Source organism: Carya illinoinensis, chromosome 5 (genome assembly GCF_018687715.1).
Source record: "Carya illinoinensis cultivar Pawnee chromosome 5, C.illinoinensisPawnee_v1, whole genome shotgun sequence".
In the NCBI taxonomy this organism is placed as follows: Eukaryota; Viridiplantae; Streptophyta; class Magnoliopsida; order Fagales; family Juglandaceae; genus Carya; species Carya illinoinensis.
This window is the reverse complement of record NC_056756.1, coordinates 29,493,272-29,511,367: the sequence shown is the minus strand read 5'-3', so window position 1 is coordinate 29,511,367 and position 18,096 is coordinate 29,493,272.

Sequence of the window (18,096 nt, the reverse complement as noted above, 5' to 3'; positions counted from 1 at the left end):
GTTTTTCTAAGACTAAAGAAGATTTACTAGAACAGATCTCTAGCAAATTAGAAAAATTAAATATTGATAATAATGCATCCACTTCAAGACAATCTCATATTAATGTATTAAGTAAGATAGATTCACCTGATCTATCTGATTCTGAAATTAATAATCTTAAAAATCAATTTAAAGAATTACAGATAAACAAAATTAAAGGAAATCATAGTGGGCAATTTTATCCTAGGGAATCTGCAACGCATACTTTTACTACTCGAAATTTGTACCCAAGGCCTACCCCTCCGGATATACAATTCGAGGAAAGAGAACATATAGTGAGATCTGCTTTTGCATCAGATGCATTATATGAATGGAATATAGATGGATTATCTGAATATGAAATATTAAATCATTTTCAAGAAATGATTATGGTAGCTAATGTTTATAAAGCCAGTAGAAGATCAGATCATCAAGTAGCACATGTTCTAGTTACAGGATTCACTGGCCAATTAAAAGACTGGTGGGATCATTATCTTACACAAGAATAAAGAATAAGAATATTGAGTGCCTATAAGCATGATGAAAATCTGCAGGAGATTAAGACAGAAGATGGTCAACCCATAGAAGATGCAGTTAATACTCTAATATTTATATTAACAAAACATTTTGTAGGTGATCCTTCCCAATTTAAAGAAAGAACTAGTGATTTATTAATCAATTTAAGATGTCCTAGATTATCTGATTTTAGATGGTATAAAGATGTCTTTCTAACTAAAGTTATGATCAGAGATGATTGCCAACAACCATACTGGAAGGAAAAGTTCATAGCCGGACTTCCATATTACTTCGCCCAAAAGGTACGAGAATCTTTAGTAAAATCAGATGGTACTATTGATTTTATTAATCTTACATATGGAGATATAATATCTTCTATTAATAGAACTGGTCTGATTATGTGTAATGATATAAGATTAAAAAAGCAAATGGAAAAAGAAAAGAAATTTGCTACAAAAGAATTAGGTACTTTTTGTGAACAGTTTGGTTATTCTCCATTATTAGCTCCTTCTACAAGACATAAAAAAAGAAAAAGAATTTATAAAACTTATCCAACTAATAAAAGAAATTATAAAAAACCTTATAAAAAACCCAATGAAAAATCAGTATATAAGAAACCAGTAAAGAATACAAAAAAGTTTAATAAAAAGAAAAAACAAATTGTATGTTATAAATGTGGAAAAGTTGGACATTATGCATCAAATTGTAAGGTTAAAAAAGAAATTAATGAATTAGATATACCTGAAGAAGTAAAAGAAAAATTATTAAATATCTTTATACAATCAAGTGAAGAAGATGAAATTTCTTCAGAAGAAGATGAAATTTACCAATTAAAAGAATCAAGTTTTTCAGAACAATCTTCTGATAACGAGTCAGAAGAAGATGAAATTCATGTTTGTAATTGTTTAGATAAAAATAATTGTATCTGTAATAAAACTATTAACGTATTATCGTCACATGAAAATATTATATTAAAATTAATAGATAAAATTAATAATCCACAAGAAAGAAAAGAATATTTAGAAAAATTAAAAGATACTTTTAGTAATCCCAAGACTTTTGAACCCAATTCAACCCCCTCGTCATATGATTTTCTAGAAATAGTAAATAGATTTCAATCAGAAAAACAAAATATTACTTTAAAAGATTTACATCAAGAAATTAATGAAATAAAGAAAGAAATTAGAAATTTGAAAGCTTCTAACACCAAACTTGAAGTTTCTAATGAACAATTATTACAAGAAATTATACTATTAAAAATAGATAAAAATAATGACATTCATAAAAAAGAACAAGGAGAAAGCTCAGTAAAAATTACAAAAGAAGAATCAGATAATTTTATAAACATACTTAATAAGATGAATTTTAAAAAATGGTACACTGAAGTAACTATTTCCATTAATGAAGAATTCTCTTTTTCTACAATAGCCTATTAGATACAGGTGCAGATTTAAACTGCATACAAGAAGGAATAATACCCTCTAAATATTTTGAAAAAACAAAAGAGACATTATCTCAAGCTAATGGAGCAAAATTAAATATAAATTATAAATTATCAAATGCACATATATGTAATAATGGAATTTGCTTTAAAACAACATTCATTCTAGTAAAAAACATCAACACCAAAGTAATATTAGGAAATCCATTTCTTGCTTTACTTTACCATTTCTCTGTAACAGAAGAAGGAATTTCTACTAAAATATTAGGAAAAGAAATTCAATTTAAATTTTTATTCCCTCTAGTCTCAAGAGAGATTAATTCCTTAAAAGAAGCATCATTAACTAAAGAAATTAATTTTTTAACAAAAGTCAAAATCAAAAGAAAAGAAAAACAAATAAATTTCTTAAAACAAGAATTAAAATACAAAAGAATTGAAGAACAATTAAAAGATCCTTTATTAATCCAAAAAATTAATAATTTCAAAAATATAATTGAAAACGAAGTATGTTCTAATTTACCTAATGCTTTTTTGAGTAGAAAACAACATATAGTCGAATTACCTTATGAAAAAGAATTTTCTAAAAAGAATATTCCTACTAAGGCCAGACCCATTCAAATGAATAAAGAATTATTAGAATTCTGTAAACAAGAAATTAATGATTTATTAACTAAAGGACTTATTAGAAAGAGCAAATCACCATGGAGCTGTGCTGCTTTTTATGTACAAAAACAAGCAGAATTAGAAAGAGGTGTTCCTAGATTAGTTATAAATTATAAGCTTTTAAATAAAGTTTTACAATGGATTAGATACTCTATTCCTGATAAAAAAGATTTATTATCTCGACTTTATGCTGCTACTATATTTTCAAAATTTGATATGAAAAGCGAATTTTGGCAAATCCAGATTGCTAAAAAAGATAGATACAAAACTGCATTTACAGTCCCTTTTGGACATTATGAATGGAATGTTATGCCTTTCGGATTAAAAAATGCTCCTAGTGAATTTTAAAATATTATGAATGAAATATTTACACCTTTCACTCATTTTTCTATAGTTTATATAGATGATGTATTAATATTCTCTTCATCAATTGAACAACATTGGAAACATTTAAATACTTTTGTTCAAATCATTAAACAAAATGGATTAGTAGTTTCATCATCTAAAGTCAAATTATTCCAAAACAAGATTAGATTCCTTGGACATGATATTTATCAAGTAACTATTACCCCAATAAGTAGGGCTATAGAATTTGCTAATAAATTCCCTGATGAAATAAAGGATAAACAACAATTACAAAGATTTCTAGGAAGTTTAAATTATGTTTCTGATTTTTATCAAGCACTTAGACCTTTATGTGAACCATTATTCAAGAGATTAAAAAAGAATCCACCTCCATGGACAGAGGAACATACAAATATTATAAAACAAATAAAGGCTCATGTTAAGAAATTACCATGCTTAGGACTCCCATCATCTGATGCCTTTAAAATTGTTGAAACAGATGCCTATGATCTTGGTTATGGAGGAATTTTGAAACAAAAATTATCAGATGAAAAGGAACAGATTACTCGATTCCATTCAGGATGCTGGAATCCTGCTCAAAAGAATTACAGTGCTATTAAAAAAGAAATTTTAGCTATTGTATTATGCATTTCTAAATTTCAAGATGATCTTTTGAATTAAAAGTTTTTACTTAGAATTGATTGTAAATCAGCCAAGGAAGTTTTAGTAAAAGATGTTAAAAACTTGGCTGCTAAACAAATTTTTGCAAGATGGCAAGCTATTTTAAGTATTTTTGATTTTGATATTGAGCATATTAAAAGAGATTCTAATTCTCTTCCTGATTTTCTATCCCGAGAATTCTTACAGGGAAAATCATGTCTTCCTCAAAGTCCAGAGTGAAATCCAAATCCTCCTATGCCAAATCACCTTCTCCTCCTTATCCTTCACCCTGTCCTTCCGTCACACCAAAACCCTATACAGTACTAGAGACATTACCACAAAACATTAGGCCATCTTATAATCCATTTTCACCATTATCCTCTTCAAAATTACCCACATACTCAAAAGCTGTTTCTTCTACTAGTTCTTCTCCTTCTCAAATTATTAATCCTCCACCATTATCTCAGCCCTCTGTAACTCCTATTATCTTCAAATCCCATTGGCATCCAGTCTTTCCTATCGAATCAGAATTACAACATTTATCTGAACCTCAAAAATTACTTGACGCTTTTCTATTACCAGATTGGCATTATGTTCCCCAGAACATTACCAAGACTCAGAACTTTTATGAATTTATTTTAGTAGACGCTGATTCTATTATTATCTCTGAAATCCCCTGCTCTCTACAATCTCAACCTTCTCCACCTGCAACTCCGATCATTGCATTCCACAAAGTTACTATTAAACAGGTTCTTACCTTAGAATAGTGGGGAAAAAGCCCGTACTTGACGAGAAGATTTTCTCAGCCATATGATCCTCCTTATTTCGATTACTACGATTATCAGCAAGCATGGAACAAAACGTTCTTACGACAAAACAAGAATTTGCGACATTCCTGGTTTCTCCATTTTGATAAATTACAGGAAATTAAGACTCTACTGCGATGGTTCCTATTATGGTGGGATCAATTTGGACCAGAATCTCTCATTCTTCCTCCACCTCTCCAGGAGAGTCTTCAGGCTTTCACATTACAGAACGATTGTCCACCTTCATTATCATACTGTTCACCACTTCTCCTTTTCTTTCTTAAAACTAAATTAAATTGGATCATGAAGTGGGAATATGTCATCAAACCTCATCCTTCTCTCAAAAATATTATGTTCTTGGCCCGCCAAGTCTCTGTAAAATGGTGGGAAAAGTATAATTATGATCTTGTTGTAAAAATGTTCTAAAAAATTACCAAGGCTCCTGAGGTTCTTGTTCAGAGAAGCAGATTCCAAGCTCAATTAGCAACAATTACCAATAAAAAAGATTTGAAAAAATTAGCAGAAGTAATGTCACAAGTATCAAACAGTGATGATCATCACTAGACCATCAAGTCAGATTATCTCCAGCACAACAAACAACATCATCGCCACTACAGCAGGCCTCTCCATCCCAACAGGCCTCTCATTCTCATGACAACTCACCATATTATTCCTCACAGATGATAGATTCTCAAGATCCGTATGAATTGGAACTGGCAAATTATGACCCTCAGATTATGTAATTCCAAAAGATTATCGTCATTTTCTTCCATTATCAGAACACTGTTTAAGATGCTCGTCACTGTTCAAGATGCTCGTCAGTCAAGAATCATCCAGCTGTCTAGTTACTATTTAGCCGCCCATGTTTAATAAATGTAGCCGCCTATTTACTGTGTATGAGTCACTGTACATGTCAGTAATATTATTGTAAGGTACTGTTTTGGAGTCTATAAATAGGCAGTTTGTAAGTGAGGAAAGGCATTCAGAAAATCTCATCTGAAGCCAATCCTAGTCCCTTTCTTTCGTCACTCTCAAAACTTCTCTCTTGTAAACTCCTTTCCATGTCTCCTGCCTTTCAATCTTTTGAGAATTAATCTCCTTGTAAGTATTATGTTTTTAATAAAGTTGAGTTTATCTTATTTTACTCTTTACTTTTATTCATGCCTTTATTTTCTGCACTTCATGCATTTGTTTATTATTATTTATTCTATTATCTGATAATATATCTATTATATTAGCTATTATATATATCCTGGTTAACGTATATACTAATTATAATATAGTAATAATAGTCTAATATTAGTATAACAATACTAATTATAATAACTAATCACTTAACTTAACTATACTATATTATATAGTTATTATATAACTATACTATATTACTAATAGTCTAATACTAATGAATTATATTACTAATACTATTATATAGTTATACTAATTATAATAATTAATCACTTTAAGTCTATAACTATATATATTTAGTATTAAAGTATTGTTATATTCTTTAATGTATTACTAATACTATTAAGTCTTAAGAGTTATGGTATAAATTCTAATATATGTATTATTTTGATACTAATACTAATAGTTATACTAAATTACTAATACTAATAATCTAGACTCTAATATGGTATAAAAATAAAATAAATACTAATAGTTTAATATAGACTATAGACTATAGTTATACAACTTATACTAATAATTAATATAGTTATAACTTATACTAAATCACTAATACACTATAACTAATATTACTAATATTACTAATATATAGCTATACTATATTACCAGTAGTCTAATAGTCTAATACTAATACTATTATATAGTTATACTAATTATAATAACTAATCACTATAAGTCTATAACTATATATTTAGTATTAAAGTATTATTATATTCTTTAATGTATTACTAATAGTATTAAGTATTAAGAGTTAGGGTATAAATTATAATATATGTATAATTTTATAATATCTATTATATATTCCATAATGTATTTGTATCAATGTATAATATATAATAACACTATAATAGTATAATTAATAATATATAGTATTAGTATATATTAATATATTATAAGAGTTAAAGGATTATAGCATAATATAATTAATATTATATATATGTATAATAGTATAGTATTAATATCACTATAAGTCTATAACTATATATACCTAATAAGCTTATAGGCTAATACAATGATTTATTAATGATACTAAATATAAAAATGTAAAAACTTAAAAGTTTAATATATTGAAAAATTGAAAATTTTCATAGATTCATAGAATCATAAAATATAATACATTGAGTCATTGACATACTCTAAGTTAGTAATAAATTAGCAATTAACATTTAACATCATAAATATAATTATCATTAATTATTTTTTAATGAGTTAATTAAATAATCCACATTAAATAGTTTATTTAATTTTAATTTTACTAATTAAAATTATTTTATGTGCCAAAAGGATAAAAGAATCACACATGTGTGACACATGTGAGCTGCCTTCCCAGAAACGGCGTCGTTTTAGTCACTGCAGGCAAAAAAAAAGTAACTGGGTTGCATGAAATGGCGTTGTTTCACACAACCCAGTTAATTTTTTTTCCAATTTAACGCCCCTAAAAGGGCGCCGTTTGGGTCCAATTTCGAACCAAACGATGATGTTTTGTTCAATAGATTTAAGCCTTCCCAAGCCCCCCTGCAGATTCACTTTCCCTTTTCTCCCCATCTCCTCCCGCGTGAGAAAACCTAGGTCAGATCCCCTTCGTCGCGATCCCCCCTACGTCCTTACCCCTCCATCGTAGACTCGCAGTAGGAAGTTTAGTTACTTGAGTGTTTATTCTTTGATACCCTCTCTCTCTCTCTCTCTCTCTCTCTCTCTCTCTCTCTCTCTCTCTCTCTCTCTCTCTCTCTCTCTCTCTCTCTGGGTGATAGATTTTATTTGTTATTGTTTATTGGTTATTGTTTGTTATCTTGATTAATTTATTTCGATCTTAAGTATTTGTAATTTGTACTTGTATTTAAAAGAAAATGAAACACTTTACTTGTAATCTGTTCATTCAAAAGATTCTTCCCAGCCAAGATATGTTTGGGTTTATGCAAACCTCATTTTTCTTCGGTTACATGGCTTGCATCTGCTATGGTTTCTTCCTCATGCTCAGAACTGTAGGCTTCCGTGCTGCTTTGCTATTTGTCCGTCACATTTATCGGTCAATCAAGTGAGAGTCATCTAGTATGTTTTTCTTCTCTCTTATCCCTATCCATAGGGCCTCGTATAGATAAGTCATCGACAATATTTTTGTAGTGCCTCTTTATGCGTGGAACTTATTTTTGTGAAACTAAAGGTCTTCATGTCATCCATTTTCATGTCAATATGTAAGGATTCCTGCATTAATTTTTCTTTTTCTTTTTTTTTTCCCCTATTTCTAAAGCTGCTTCTTGTTACAGTCTCATGGGTCAAATATTATAGATAATTTATATATAGCCAACTACATGCTAAAAGAATGACTAATTTTAATATTCCATTCATATGCATATATGGAAGTTTATCAAACTTAGTCAAGTGCAACTTTGGATTGCTAGTTAAACTCGAGTTATGATCTATAATAATGCATATCACCATTGACAGAGCTAAACACTTTTTTCTTTTTTTTGACTTGTCAAAATGGGTTGCATACTTATTAATTAATTTATTTATAGAGTTGATCTGGCACATTCAGAATAACTGCATATTCTCATATAGAAATGGTAGGGGTGTTGTTTTGCAAAGGTATGTTTTTTTAGTCATTTTTAATTTTAACATTCCCAACTTTTGGTACATGCAAACATTTTTGGCTTAACCCAAACATTTTTGGAAGAACATAATTTTTTTGCAAACTATGTTGGAAGCCAAATTTTCTTCCACCCATTTTAATTTAGAATGACAAAAGTCTATTAAACACATAATTAGTATATATATATTTTTAATAATTAAAGCTAAAATTGACATGTGCGTGCCCCTTAATTAAAAAAAGAAAAAGAAAAAGAAAAAGAAAAAGAATGCTCACAAAACAGCTGACAATTTGGCCATATTGCTTTAAGAAGATTTTCCCAACTCGTGGATTTAGAGGAAAACATTTTTCTATTTAAAATAAAAGCTTTTAATACCAACCGTGAGCAATATTGGCTATTGGCTTTGTTCTAACTTGATGGGTCCTTATAAATATCATTTCTAATTTGTCATGCATTGTTTTAGCTTTGTTTTTTTAAAGGGTCTTGTTATTCATAACTTCACATATTATACATGATATTTTCTTTGTTTCTTTTTATACATCATAAAAAGAAAGAAATTGAGCAATATTGTGAATCTGTGATGTATAAATATGTTTTTGTTTCCGCCTTTTTTTTTTATTTTTTTATTTTTTTTATTTTCTACCTATTGGCTATTATCATTATGAGACAATAAATCTGTTTTTTCTTATTTTTCTTGCGAATTTAAGTTAAGTTTCCATTTTTCTATATGGAGTTTTCCACAAATAATGTGCAAAAATCAACACAAGACATTCCTCTACCTCCACCTCCACCCTCATTCAATGTAAATAATAGATCGGTTGGTGGGTAACAAAGTGGTACAGTTAGGTCAATGATTTGGGATCACTTTACAAAAATACCAAAAGGTAATCCCACTAAACCTAGGGCTGCTTGCAATTATTATGGTGTTTCGTATCATGTGATACAAAGACCAATGGTACGAAATCCATGAAGTATCACATTAAGAAGTAATGTAAAAAATATCTGTTTAAGAAGACGGATAATTCTCAGAAGACTCTAGGTTGAAAGGTGGAAGGAAGAAGTAGTAGTGGGGGACTTGTGCCCATTTTCATTTAGTGTTGAGGTTTGCCGACAAATCTTAGCAGATATGATTATTCTTGATGAGTTACTCTTTAAGTATGCTGAAGTGGAGGGTTTCAAGAAGTTTATGCTTGTGGTTTGCCCTAAGTGGGTAGGGATTCCATCCCGTATGATGGTTGCCAAAGACTGCTTTAGTTTATTTTTGAAGAAAAAAAAAGTTGAAAAATGCTCTTCAAGGGCAACGAATTTCCCTGACCACGGATACATGGATATTCGTGCAAAACCTAAACTATATGTGTTTGATAGCACACTTTATTGATGATGACTGAAAATTACACAAGAGGATTTTTTTCCTTTTCTTTGGTTGAAAATCACAAGAGTGATACACTTGGTAAGGGTATAGAGATGTGTTTGCATGATTGAGGGCGACCAAAAATACTTGCAATCACTCTTGATAATGCAAGTTCTAATAATGGAGCCGTTTTTTTTTAAATATATATATATATATATATAGGAGAGAGACAATTTTGGAACATGAATTCTTACATGTTCGATGTTGTGCCTATATTTTGAATTTAGTTGTTCATGAAGAGTTGAAAGAATATGATGAATCTATTGTGAAGGTGAGGGGTGTTGTGAAATATATTAAATCCTCCCCTCAAAGGTGGGCAATATTTAAGAAATGTGTGGGTTTGGAAGATATTCAATCCAAAAGCCAAGTTTGCTTAGAGTACAGACTAGGTGGAACTCCACCTATCTTATGTTGGAGAGGGTTTCAAAATTTAGAAAGGCTTTTGAGAGATTGGAGGAAGAAGATCCATTTTTCTTTTATAGTATTCAAGATGATAATGATGAAGATGTGGTGAATAGAAGAAAGTTGAGGAATTTAGGGCCTCTCAATGCATCCGATTGGGAAAAGGTGAAGTTATTTGTGAGATTTCTTCAATTATTTCATGATGCAACGTTACGCTTCTCGGGGGGTGAATATGTAACTTGCAATATTTTTTTCCCTGAGTTGGTTGGTATTAAAGATGCTATTAACATTGAGTGTGAAGAACGAAGCCCTGTGGTGGGATTAATGGCTACAAATATGTTGAAAAAGTTTGAAAAGTATTGGGACAATTTGAAAAATCAGAATATGTTGCTGTATGTTGGGGTTCTTCTTGATCCTCACTTCAAGATGCAATATCTTGATTTGGTTTGGGACAAATGTATGCACATGATCTTACAAAAAAAATTGATTTCAATTGGAGGGTGAGAAATGTATTTATCTGCATTTATGAGGCATATAGGGAAAATGAAGAATGGAGTTCTCCTCAGCACACAAGTTCCCCACATGAAGATGTAGGTTCTTCAACTAACAAGAATGAGAGTAGAAAGGCACAATTGATGGCAGGATTTAAGTAATAGTTACAGTCAGAAGACAGTTTGGCAAGTAAGTTAGAGGTTGATAGATATCTAGTTGAAAGATGTGAGAATCAAGATGATAATTTTGGCATTCTAAATTGGTGGAAGGTGAGTTCAGTTAGATATCGTGTAATTTCAAAGGTTGCATGCGATGTACTTGCAATATCGGTATCTACTGTGGCCTCTGAATATACATTTAGCACTGTTGGTCGTGTGCTTGACCATTTCAGAAGTAGTTTAAATCTGATGAGTGCTGAGAGTCTCATATGTGCACAAAATTGACTTCGTTCTTCTTCTACTCCAATAAACCTTAGGACTTTAATGGATGAAGTGAAAGAATTTGAGAAGCAGTTGGATATGGGTATGTAATGCATTTATTTTGTTGTTTATTTTGTTTTATAATATATGTTGTATAAGGCTATTTAATTTGTTTTGTTTTAAATTTTTAGGGGAGTTTGATAATTTTGTGGAGGTATAAAAATTAATGCCTACCGGCTTAAATTCTAATGCTAATTAAAGACTAAAGAGGTGAGAAGATTGTTGGTTATTGTTTTTCTTAAAGACAATGTTCATGTGGGCCATTTGCCATAGATTTATTTTTTAATGTTTGAATTTTCAAACTGCTTATGTTTTTAATTGTTTTTGCAATGAAATGACTGATGTTGCATTTATATGCCATGTATCAAATGCATTATTAAATTAATTATATGCTTTATTATATTGCTGTATATTTTTGACATTGCAAATGCAATATATGTATATGCATGCTAATACTTGGATTATTATACATTTAATTTGAGATTTGTTTGGTACTTTGGTGAATGGTGTGTATTGTTTTCATTATTCCAGACTTCCAGTAATGAAATCACATGGGTCTAGTACTATTGGACACCTAAATGATTAGTTTGAATTCTATTTTTTTAAGCAACTTGAAAGCTCTTCATGTAAATATATATGCTTTTTGCTAACATAATATGTCTCATATCTGATTATTATAATTATTTTTTCTTTTTTTAAGGGTCCTAAAATCAGTAATATATTTTGGTTGCTCATAAGATAATTGCTCAAACTCTCACTATAAGTGGCATGTGCAAACTGCAGTGCATCGGTAGCAAGAAATAGCAGCTTTGTGGCAGTAGTAGGGAAGTATCAGCAATGCTAGAAGCCTGAAGGCATCAACTTTGTAGCTTTGATTTTATTATGTATTTTATTATTTTGTAGTAGTAGGCTGTAGCAGGGAAGGAACTTCATTTGGTTGCTAGTCTAGATGTGTTCATATATATATATATATATATATATATATTTGTGTTTTGTATTGATGTAAATCAGTAAATATGAGAGGCTAAGAGCCTAAGAAAGTGACAGTTGTGTATTTATGTAATTGTTATTTTTTTTTTATCTTTTTCTATTCAGACTTTTAAACATAGGATAATTTTGATATAAGTTATATTAGTTATAACTTATTACTTATTAGGGATTTTACTGATTAGGAATTGTTTTTAATTTCTTTATTTCTATTTTTTTTTTATTACTATGATTATATGAATGATTGATAATCTTATTTAAGTTGTTTGGAATGGATGGAATTAGAGAAACTGGGAGTCTGGGACTTCTGCAGTGCTGTAGCTGCACTAACATGGAATGTTAGTGTTTTCCCTTCAAGATCTTTCGGGCATATTATTTTTTGCAGTGCTGCACTAACATGACTTAGTGTTGCACTAATAGTCTAATATGGAAATTGGAATGTTTAGTGTTTTCTGCAGTGCTGCATTAAAATAATTAGATTGATAATATTGATTATTTTTATTTTCCCTTCAAGATCTTTTTTTTTTTTTTTTTTTAGTATTTTTGGACTTAAAATTGGATAAAATGTTTAATGGGCCGAAAAAATTAAACATAGAATATAGGGATTGGGCCAAAGGCCCAATTCAGACCGGGGCAGACCGATTGGACCGAACGCCTTGAATGGGACCGAGAGACCCACCGGACTAAATCGGTCCTTATTCATTTCGGTCCGGTCCGGTCTATAAAACCCCTTCCAGACCGACCAGTCTGTACCGAATGAACCCCTACCTGTGATCGTTGTGGCTTCTAAACGAAAATGAAAGAACAAAATAACTTTTGGATGAGCTACAGCATCACAAGTTAAATAAGACCCAGGCTCTTTAAATCATGTAAATCAAAACCAAATATATTTGGACTTGCCTAATACAATGTGGATATTTTTGAGCAAATATTAGACAAATTTTTATCTTTCATTGAGGATGCTTATTTCAATATTAGTGCTATTCACCTATTCTTTTTGTTAGGAGTGCTACCTGCATATGCAGGGGGCAAGGCACCCATTCTCCTTTCCCGCACCACGCCCCCGCATATGTAAGAGGTGGTGTTTTCACCCTTGCACCCTATCCTCGGGAGGCGGGGGTGAACATCCAATCCATTCCATTCTCTACCCACTCCAAGAGTACTAATGTCCCATTGGGCTCAGATTATTATATAATTTAAATTGAAAATTAAAATTTATATATGTAACAATAATTTAAAAATTGATAACATAAAAATTATAAAAATTATGTTATCTGTTTTTAAATTTATTATACTTGTTTACAACTCATAAGAGTGTGAGACTTTTTAACAAGATTGCACATTGCATTAGCCTCCTACGCAAACCTTATATATAATTCCAATGCCATATAAGAGTCTTACTTGAGCAATATATGACTTAACAGTGTGAACAAGTCTAACAAATTATAATATATTTATATATATATACAATTTGTAAAATATGAATATAAATATATATTTATAAATATAAAAAATGGGTGGGAGGCAAGGTGGGGTTGGGCCCCGCCACCCCCTGCCCCTGCTAGGGGGCCAAATGTCGGGTGGGTGACCCCACCACTCACATCTAGCGGACGAGGTCAGGGAAAAGGGGTGCGGTGCTCCATTGCCCACCCCTACTTTTTGTATCATTTCATTTTAGTTTAATGAAAATTTATTTATAAAAGAAAAAGAGAGAGAAATCACATAATAAATTTTTAAAATGATCATTTTGCTTTGGAATTTGTCACTTGTGCTTGAAGAGGTGGAGGACAAACGAGGGCTTGTTATGGGCTGGATTGTTGTGCACCTATAGCAAGGAAATGCTCATGTCCTCATTCATAGGATTTGGGAAAGGGAGAGGTCTGCCACCCACCACTACTTATCCATCCTCTACGTTGGCTTTTTGTTTTGAGAAAGTGAAAGGTTTTAATAGTAAACAGACGTTATAAAAAGTAAATTTATAAATTGACATGATTAGATAGCAAACAGACGTTATAAAAGTAAATTTACAAAATGACTTAATTAGATGTGGTACATTAAATTGTAAAGTAACTTTTATTGTAAAATAAATTTAATGTATCATATGAAACCATGTCAATTTGTTGGTTTATTTTTGTGAGGTTTCTTTGTAAATGTAACAATTCTTTTCTATTATACTTACTGTAGACCCACGTGCAAATTACAACATTGTTTTTCCTTTCCTCTCTCCTCTAGTCACCATTCTCTCATCTTGTCACCCTCTCTCTGTCCTTCAACTCCTAACCGTCCCTTTTCTCTCTTAGAATATTAATATTGCTTTTTGATCTATAACAATTCTGAAAGTTTAGACTTGATCCGGGATGCATTTTTCACTTTGGGTAAAATAGACATCAGAAATTTTTTATTTGTTTGCTTCTCCATCTTAGCAAAACATAGCACAAATAATGAAGATGTTCTTTCCAGTAAAATGACAAACAATGTCTTCATGGTATGATGTAGCATGTGACCGACTAACTAATTGAATATTCAACAATAGCAATCATAAATATGAGAAGAAAAGCATTTTCTAATTAATCTGATAAGAAAAAATTTTGTTGTTGTTTGTTGTGAACAATCAAATCATTTGAGATAAAAGCTTACAAAAGTTGATTGATTGAACCAAAGAAGTTTGGAGTAAAAAAGACAAATGAAGAATCGTTGTTACTTGGTGAAGAGAGAGATTGGGAATGACACAAAGCTCCAGATTTAGCTTGAGGGGAGAGAGAGAGAGAGAGAGAGAGAGAGAGAGAGAGATTCTGAGAGCTTCATTAAGTTTGAGAGAGGCTTGAGAGTATTTGGGTCTATTGTTACAAAGAAAAAAAACATGTCATAATTGTATTCTATTGGGGTTGTAAACTTTAAATGTAATCAGGTCCTAAGAGTCCTTTATTTTTCCTATTTTGTTTTTGTTTTTGTTATTTTCATTTTATATTATTTTTACCTTTTCTTCTAAAATAATGACATTATACAGTTAGACGAAGAGCCCCCAAGCACATAACAGAACACATGATAAACCAAATGTCTATCTTCGTTTTTGTCCATCCCGTGTTCTATTATGTTCTGTGTTTGGATCTGTGCTTCTAGAATTTTCCTTAGACAAATGACATGCCATGATTGGTCATTAAGCATCAAATGACTTTTTTTTAACTTTTTGGTTAGAAGCTAATAAAGAAAGTTAAGAAAGTCATTAAGCATCAAATGACTTTAATATTGGGGTGCAAGGTCTCCTTTTTGCCAAAAAAATACTTTGGCCTCCCTTTGGGTACCTCATTTAAATCAATGTCTATATGAGATAAAGTAATCGAAAAAATAGTGAGACAATTGGCTAGTTGGATGAGAATATATTTGTCTAAAGGTGGAAGGGCATTGATAAAAAGCACTCTATCCAATCAGCCTACCTACTTCTTGCCTCTATTTCCACTTCCCACTACGATAGCCAATCGTTTTTAAAAGTTGTGGTGAGAGTTTTTATGGGAGAGGGGGGATGGATGATAAGCTTTTACTAGGCCATTTTGTGAAATGCCTAGTATGCACTTCAATTTCAGAAGGTGGGTTTGGAGTTTGGTTCTTATTGATTTTTCAATAAGGCTTTATTAGGGAAATGGGTGCGGAGATATCAATTAGAAAGGAGAATAGTTATTGACACAAAATCTAGGGATACTTAGGGTGGATGAGTTTCAAATGAGGTGGATGGAACATGTGGGGTTGGGCTTTGAAAACACATAAGAAAAGGATGGGGAACTCCATCAAGACACTTTTGGTTTGAGGTGGGTGAAATAAATCAAATTCTGGCATGACGTTTGGTATGATGATAGGGGCATCAAGGAAGCCTATCCAAGTATACTTGGAATAGAGCGGTTGCAGTATGCTTCTATTGCAGATCGCCTAGACTTATCTAGTAGAGTTTCCCTATAGAAGACCACATTCTTCAAAACTGCACAAGATTGGGCAATTGATTCATTCATTGAGTTTTTCAACCTTGTCTATTCCACAAGGGTGAGAGTGGGAGAGATAGACAATATAGTTTGGAGTCATTCAAAGAAAGGGAAATTCTCTATCAACTTGCTCTACAAATCTCTCACTAAAAACAACACAACTCTATTCCATAGAAGAGTATATTGAAGACCAATGCATCCTTTAAAGCAACTTTCTTTGTATGGACAACCTCCTTAGAAAGGTCCCAACCATAGATAATCTAAGGAAATCCTGGATAATCATAATGTATTATTTTGCATTTGTAAAAAAATAAAATATATATATATATATATAGAGAGAGAGACAACAGATCATTTATTTATGCATTGCAAGGTGGCCACAACCCCATGATACAATATTTTTGCTAGAGTAGGACTATCTTGGGTGTTGCCAAGAAGGGTAATTGAGTTCCGAATTCCTTGCTAGTTGGAGAGAATTAAGTGGTAATTCACAAATTTCAGTAATATAGAAAATGATTCCCACTTGCCTTTGGTTGTGTCTTTGGAGGGAGAGGGATACAAAAAACTTTGAAGATTGTGAGTGGTCAATGGAAGAGTTTAGAACCTTCTTTTTTAACCTTTATTCCATTAGTTAGTCACTTAATTGTAATAGATTTCAATGGTTTGAATTTCCATGACTTTCTTGTATCTCTAGAGAATCATGACTAGGAAATGCAAGTGTGTCCTGTGTACCTAAATTATGCCAATATCTATCAATAAACTTGCTTACTAATAAATAAAATTCATTTTAATAACATGACCCTAACATCCTAGAAAGTTAAATGATAATTATAGAAATCATCTAAAGAGAAATTTGCAAACGAGCCAAAATCTAATGGACTATTTAACATATAACCCGCAATATTTCTTTTCTTATTACATATAAGCGTCCATATTATCTATATTGCTATGCATGTGGGTTTAGGTTAGCGTGTAAGTTGTTCCTCTCAAATTAAACCCCTAAAATAAAATTTGACCTAGCGTTGTGATGGGCGATGAGACTTTAAGCAGTTAATCATACAAGGCCACATAACTTAGGGTTATCTCTTTTAGAAACAACATAATTAAGCAAAAATTAGTGATCTAAATAAAAAACTTACTTCATTTATGTTCTTTTTGAAGTTGTTCATATGTGAATCGAGCTTATCTAGCATCAAATGGGGCTTCGGGAGGTATTCTAGTGATGTGAGATAAAAAGGTGGTAGAGAAAATAGTGGAATTCATAGTGGAGTTCACAGTAGCATGTTCCTTTAAGAGAGTGGAAAATAATTTCTTGTGGGCTTTTGCTAATATCTATGGGCTGAATTTGGACAGCATCAAAAGGTTTTTATGGGAAGAATTAACTGGAGTTCATAACTGGTGGGACTTTTCATGGTACATAGGTGAGGATTTTAATGTTATAAGGTTTCCAAGCGAATGCTAAGGAGAAAACAGGTTGATACCAACAATGTTAGAATTCTCTAAGCGTATTTTCGACTTGAGTTTGGTGGACATTCCTCTTATAGGGGGAACATTCACGTGGTCCAATAATTAGACATGGTCTAGATTGGACATATTTTTGGTGTCATTAAAATCAAAAATTCATTATCCAGACATATGTAAAAAAAAGTTGTCTCGTCTTTGTCCAAATCATTTTTCTATATTGTTGGATTGTGGTGGTATCCAAGAAGGGCGTCATTACTTTAAGTTTGAAAATATGTGGTTGAAAATTGAAAGTTTTGTGGACAAGGTCAAGTAATGGTTGTCCTCATATTAGATCCATGGCACCTGTAGCTTTATCTTTGCATGTAAACTAAAAGTTTTAAAAAATGATCTAAAGCTTTGAAACACTCTCTCCTTTGAAGACATAGGTGAATGGAAGAAATCCATGTTGGGGGAGCTACATGAATTAGAGAGGATACAAGAGGGTCGTGTTCTTATCTCAAAAGAGTTATATTGGAAGGCAGAGTTGGTATTAGAATTGGAGAGGGCTACCTTATAGGAGGAAATTTTTTGGCATAAGAAATAAAGATTGAAAGAAGGGAATCGAAGTACAAATTTCTTTTATAGAGTAGCTAACTCCATAGGAGAACCAATAACATTGAGATACTAAA